Source organism: Haplochromis burtoni, unplaced genomic scaffold, assembly GCF_018398535.1.
Source record: "Haplochromis burtoni strain Fernald_Lab_line unplaced genomic scaffold, NCSU_Asbu1 Contig_234, whole genome shotgun sequence".
In the NCBI taxonomy this organism is placed as follows: Eukaryota; Metazoa; Chordata; class Actinopteri; order Cichliformes; family Cichlidae; genus Haplochromis; species Haplochromis burtoni.
In genome coordinates, this window is record NW_024582595.1 from 121553 (window position 1) to 128459 (window position 6907).

Below are 6907 nucleotides of genomic sequence, written 5' to 3' on the forward strand. Positions count from 1 at the left end.
CCTATAGTGTAAGTTGTAATGCAATGTGGTTGTTCGTTATTATTATTATTTGATTTAAAATCCATCGTGGTGGTGTACAGAGGCAAGATTGCAAAAACATTTATTGTCATTTATCTCCACACACACTTGTTAAATGTAAAGTCAGGGGTCAGTTTTGGTGAAGAAAGTGTTTCAGTCAGTGTTGACAAGTCTTCATGTTTCTTTGTGTAATGTTTCACTTGTGGTGGAAAGTTAATTCTTAATCTTGGAAACAAGATTTGACAAACAATAGTTGTGTTCAGGTTTAAAGGTCCACCATCCTAACACTAGCCCCAAAGAACAGCTAGTTTCATTTTCAGCTTTGCTCTATTAGAGAGAGAATATTTTTTTGTATGTGATTGAACTTGTTTAATTCTCTAGTCCCAGTGCAGATATGATTTTAAATATAGCCAAATTGTGGCGGTGAATGTCATTGATTCCAGTCAGATTAGGATCAATGGGGGTTAGTCAATTTCCATCTTGGGGTCTTTGTGGTTTTCCTTGAGCCCATTACTAACCACATGTGCAGTGCGGTGCAGCACATTGTCCTGCTGGGGAAAACCATTGGCATTGGGGATCTTTGTTAGGTGTGTGTGCTTGTCTTCAGCAATGTTTAGGTATGTGGTACATGCCAAAGTTTAATCTGAAGGGGTTGCCAAGACCCAAAATTTTCTGGTCAGTGTTATGCAGATCATCTGTCAGCGGATATTGCTGATTGGGGGACATTACAGACTTGTGTCCATTGGATGTCTGATCATGGATGGATGGATGGATGGAATTCTTCCACACATGAAGTGAAGAGGTCATTGAAGCCAGAAACCATTAATCTCTGTCCTCTTCCACTATCCACACCTGTGTAGTTACTAACTGACCCATCTCACAAGGCTCTCCATCCTGTCCAACTCACCACCCTCTTCATCACTGGTTCACAGAGAGAAGAGAGCGATGCCGCTGCGTTTTTGTCACACCCGCACCAAATTCAGGGCTACTGACCACCCACAACTCCCCCCGTCACCCATCAGTCCTCAAAGAATAAGTTGTTTCTCTTTAAATACTGTGAACTTCTCACACTGAAATTATGCCCTGAAAACATTTACAAAGGAATTTACAATGGCATCCCTAATCCAGGCCCTCCTACTCTAAGTGCCTGCGTTTAATCCCCAGTGTTAACCTGGCTTTGGGAGTGCCGCTCACTATCAATATGTGTTGTTTAGCAAAGTGACAATCGCTCCCTCTGGTCCAGATTAAGCGGAGAAGGAGAAACCAGATACTTAATCCTTTGTGGCATGGAAAGAAAACTCCCTTCTTGGACTTCACTTTCATCACCTCAGGGTCCACGTCTGCCAGAACCAAAAGCACTCACTCTATTATCACAGTGTTGCCTGACTGGGATAACCCCAGCCTAATCCATCACTGCTACCATCTGCATGTTTGTGCAGGCAGGGTGGGTAAATAACGCCGTGTTGGTGGGCTTGGGTTACTTCTTGTTTTTCCTTTCTTAAGTTTTTGGCAGATGGCTGCAAGGGGCATTTTTTCACACATAATGAATCAGTCAGCAAATGTGTTTAGTTTTGTTACCTCGTAAACCACAGTGGGTTCCTTCAGCATTCCTTACAGACCCCACCCAAAGAAGTTCACATCAAAATGGGGATTCTCCATCAGACTTCAACAAGTCAAGTTTTCAAGTTTTCTCCCTCCTTGTTAGTATCAGCATTAACTTTATGTTGTACATTTCGTTGAAGTGAGAGGTAGCCACGTGTATTTAGTTCTGTGACCCTATTCTTCTTCTTCGAAAACAGAGGTTTTAGCTAATGAACACGACCGCAGCCCCGGGGAGCTCACATCAAAGGCCACAGCTGACTGAGCTGAACAGACAAATTGTTTGAACGCATGGATTTGGAAATAATGAACTACTGCAGAGGGTGGGAGAGTGTGGAGCAGTTACAACAAAAATGTTGTCACATGGCCCGCGGTCTCACCGGCCTTGTCTCGGTGTGAAGCGTGTGAGGCTTCGGGGCAGGGGCCAACTGTAACGGCAAATACTGGGAACAGAAAAAAAAAAAACGTGTTTGACATAAACAGCTACACTTGTTTTTCGTTAGAGTGTTCACATTTTACTTAATGTTTTGATATTGAACCTTGATTTCGCTGTAGTTGTTTCCCAGTACATAAGATGACATGGAAATGCAGATGTTCAGATTTCAACAGTGGATCATTGGCAGCTTGTGTGTAAAAGGTGTCGCATGCAGCAATGAATCCGCCTCCGCAGCCCCTCTCAGGTTTATTGACTTTAACACTGTGGTTCAGCTCTTTGTTTTGGTTTTCCACCAAAAATCTTTACTGTTTTGGCTCATTTTAAAGCTCTCATAGGATTGTTTGTGCCTGCTCTGTTGGCTGGCAATTTTTTCTCTCCATGTCTAGTCATGGTTCAGTAGTGACCGAACCAATGTTTGTTCTTCAGTGTCCTTCTTACACTTCCTAGCAAGAGAAAGTTTGTGTTAAATGATTGTTTTCAGCTATTTCTTAATCAGCTATGATAAAATAAAATAAATTACATGTGCTCAAATGTCAAGGATGTGAAGAGAAAAAAAGGCTCACCCGGTCCTTTTCCTGGTGATGTTGACACTGGGGACAGAGAGGCGATGTTGGTGACTGTGCTTCAGTGGGAAATCTAGACCATACCTCTGTGGTAACTCCATCCTATCAGAAACCCTATGATGTCACATACGCCATCTGACTTGGACCTCCCTAGAAAGGCAAGGAGAGCCTTTAGAAAAGTCCCAGCATTTTATTTGTTTCCATCTGCTGGCTTTGCAAATAGAACATAGGACATAACCATAAGGTAATTAGCAGACAATGCACAATAAATGTCAGCAGTGATATTATGCAGGTTACATTGCAGGTTCTACAAAGATTCACAGCAGAAGTCTAAAGCAGTGAAGTGTTACAGATTAAGTTCATAATGCAAACAAATGAGAGAGAAGTCTAGAGGTGCATAAATGTAAACGGTTTCAAAGTGTTGGCTCAAGTAATCAAAGTCTGTTTACGTGGCGAAGACACTGAGGCCGTCTGTTTGCAACCATGTGCTAACCATATTAACTGTTTAAACAAAAACAAACACAGACGCGTTTTTGTTTTTTTTATTCATTTCAGTAATTTGATTAGAGCAATACTTCTCACTTTGTAAGAGACTAGACCTTTGTTCTGCATGGAAACAACATCAACATCTGTCTGTTTGTAGTTGAGTTTTGACCAGGAACATGATGCCAGGCATTGCTGAGATGAAACATATGGTATCTCAAGGCAAGCATCCATCCACTGGTCATTTAGAGGGTGCAGTTAAATATTTGACTCATAGGCGTCACCCATTGGTTTTGGTCATTGCAATCTTGTTTTTTCAGGCTAGACAGCTGAACTGAGCTATGACCACCTAGAACTAGTGTTAACCAGCTAGCTCCGGTAGCAAACCGCAAAATTCATTGTGATTCAGGTTTAAAAAATGAAACACAGAAACCAAAACAACAATCCTTTCAGCAACTTTTAGTGTAAACAGATGCTGTAAAGTTGGGCATTTTAACACAGCATGGGTGATTTTGGAGTCAAACTCAAATAGCCGTTTATGGAAGGGCAGCTTTAAACAGGATCCACTCTAAAGAGCCAAAAAACATTTTGACTCTCAAAGTGACAACAAATGTGAATCCAAACTGGTCATTTTGATTTACAAAAGCTGAATGTGTAAATGTAAAACGTGACAATCTATTTTCTGCTGTCCCAAAATGCTCAGAAGTTATCAACTTTGGTCCTTAAAGACCTCAGAAAACATTTAAAGTTCACCTGGGGAAATACAACTACTGAAAGGACCCTGCCCAGAGATTTGTTTTTGTTTTGATTATGACACAAATTTCAGGCCACATTTTGTTTTTTTATTCTTGCTATTTATTTTTAAAGGATCCCACAACAAATTAAGGAGTAAGGAAGTTAGTGAAGTAACTCTTTACACAACTAGTCGTTAACTTGAGAAAGTCTATTGTCCATAAACAAATGACAAAAAACTCCATTCTGTCCTTAAGTTTTCCTTCACCCTATGGATGGAAAAGTGGTGCTGTCTGCTAAGAGGGCTGCTGTTCCACTCTGCCTTTTGGTGATTTACATGCCATAAGTGTAGGTTTTCATTGTTACAATGGAGAATTTAAATGATGCCGTATATCACCGACATGACTGCCGCAATGGAAACCGTCTTCATTATCCACTTTCTACTGCAGTGTAGAAAGAAAAGAGTATACAAATTTTGCCTATACAAAAGCTTCCAGGAGACAAGGGGTTCTTATCTGAAGCAGGGCATGTTTAGAAACCCTGCTGCATCACCTTTAAGCAGTAGATTTGACTTGTTTGCTGTATAAATGGCTGTACTTCCGACAAAGGAGAGAGGCTGGGCACTGGGACAAACCCCCTTTGTGCAGTGAGTCCTCAGAGACTGAGAGCAAAGACAATGAAGGTTTTCATCGATGAACCGCATTGTTACTCTGGATTGCACTGAGGGCCATTCACAGATCAGATCCCGTGTGCGGTTCCCAGCCCGCTCTGCTGCCATGGAAAAGCTTGCTGCTGTGAGGCTGCGTTTCTCTCTGCTGACTCAGAAAGTTTTCCAGAGACACTTTAAGGAAAAGTACTTAGAGCAGCATATCGTGTTGTACAATATAAAGTTAAATGGGGAAGACAGAGTGGTTTTCTCAGGAGTCCATTAAATATAGTATAAACATGCAGGTTGGGGGAGTGTAGCAGTGAGAAAACATCCATCAGATCATTTGTCGAGGAGAACAGCTATCACTGCAGCCACCCTTAAAGACAAAAAAGCACTCATGTCAGGGTGAAAGGAGCAGACAGTTACCTGTGTGGTTTTTATATAAACCAGCTTCTAATTGGGCTCCGGGCATGCCACAACCTCTGATCAGAATGGGTGGGCAGCCATGTTACTGGGCGGCGACAGAAAGACCCCCATATCCCCCCTCCATTGTTCTGCAGTGCTGAAGCAGATATAATCTTCAGTGAATTTTAATCCCTCCAAAACAATGCAGTGGTCCCTGGGAAGTCACCGTAGGGTATATAAAAGGTAACAACAACACACATTTGGAGCAGACTGAAATGCCGTTAGGAGTCGACTGCACCTGCATATTTATTTGTGAAAGATATATGAGGTGCCTGGAGAAACTGCTTGTTTTATCATTTTAGGGCATCTGTCCAGTAACTGTCAGGATAGTTCAATAAAACGCAAAAATGTCAAACTGCTGGTGACGCTGGAGGGCAAGTCAGAGGATCCCAAAAGTCATTAGAATACGTCATCCGGGAACTATGAATAGCCATTTTGGAGATGCTAAGATATTTCACCGTGAGAACTTTGAAACTCCAGAGATGGGTCAGTTTAAGTACACAGTGATTTGAGCTGCTCTCAGAAAGCTGCACATTCTGATGTGTGCCACCCAGAAAATTTTCAAAGCCAAACAAGTCCAAGCTGCAGTTTAAGTAACATGAAACAAAAAAAGGAAGGGTGACCCTCTTAATTCAGATGAGAATTTGCTCTCTTCCTCTGGTCGAACATTGTATTTTCTGCCTTTTTTCTTCAGTACAGTAAGCACACAATCACCCAAGGTCGCTGTGATTGTTAACTAGTGTGGTCATGGAAACACTCTGCATATCTTTAACTAGTCTATATGGCCTCCTCTAAGACTGAGATTGAGGACCTCCAACAGTGCATTTAAAGGGCACTTTTTTGTTTGTTCACTGGGGTTGCATGTTTACACCAGCTGGGCCAGACATTGTCATTTCAATTTGCATATTTGAGTTGAGCATGTTTGAGGCCTTGCTGCTGCTTGGTGAACCACAAGAACTGCGGGCATTTCCAGGATTTTTTAAATGGGGTTGCACAGGAAGCCTAAAAACTGGCCCGTGAGGGTGGGACAGCCCATGGAAAATAACCACATTCTATCAGAAATGAATATAGAACAAAACCACTTTAAAACTGCATGAAAGTTCAACCAGATACCATGCACAGACCTCCTTCCTCCATATACATGTATTAGGAGGAGGTGCCTTCCCTTGGCACTGAGACACAACATTCAACCACAAGATAACGGAGTTAACAAAATGCAGTGTGATTATAACCATTAATCTATTTTATCAAAAAGTAGTAAAAGAACGCTGTCTCACACGTCTTTTGTTTCAGGTTCACCTTTGCAAAGTAGAGAAATTAGGGAATTGTGGGTAGTAGATTAAACCACTGTGGAGCAGAATACACCATATTTCATCTATGATTATCACAGAAGCTTTAATTGTATATTATTACATTATTTAACATTGTATAGTTAAAGTGCTGTGAAAAAGTATTTGCCGCTTCCCGATTTCTTGTTTTTCAGATCATCAATTACATTTTAATATTATACAAAACTAAAGTGACCCTGGCAAGCACAAAAAGTGACCTTGAACTCTGACCTTAATTGAGGTAAGTGAGGCCTGCGGCTCTTTAGATGTTGTCCTGGGTTCTTTTGTGACCTCCTGAATGAGCTGTTGATGGGCTCTTGGACTAATTTTGGTAGGCAAGCCATTCCTGGCAAGAATTGCCACTGTTCTTTCCAGTTATTTTCCATTTCTGGATAATGTGGTTCACTGGGGTTCCAAAGCTGGAACCCTTTGCAGATTGACAGATGTCAATGACTTGTTTCTCAGCTGTTTCTGTAGTTTGTGACATGATATGCTTTTTGACATTTTTACTCTGCTTCACGCGTAAATGGTTCAGTTTCAGCCATTCCTTGATTTAACAAGTCAATAAGCAGGTCAAGCTGGATAGTGAAACTGAACTCAGCTTTCCAAAAAAATATAGTTAAACATAGTTCAT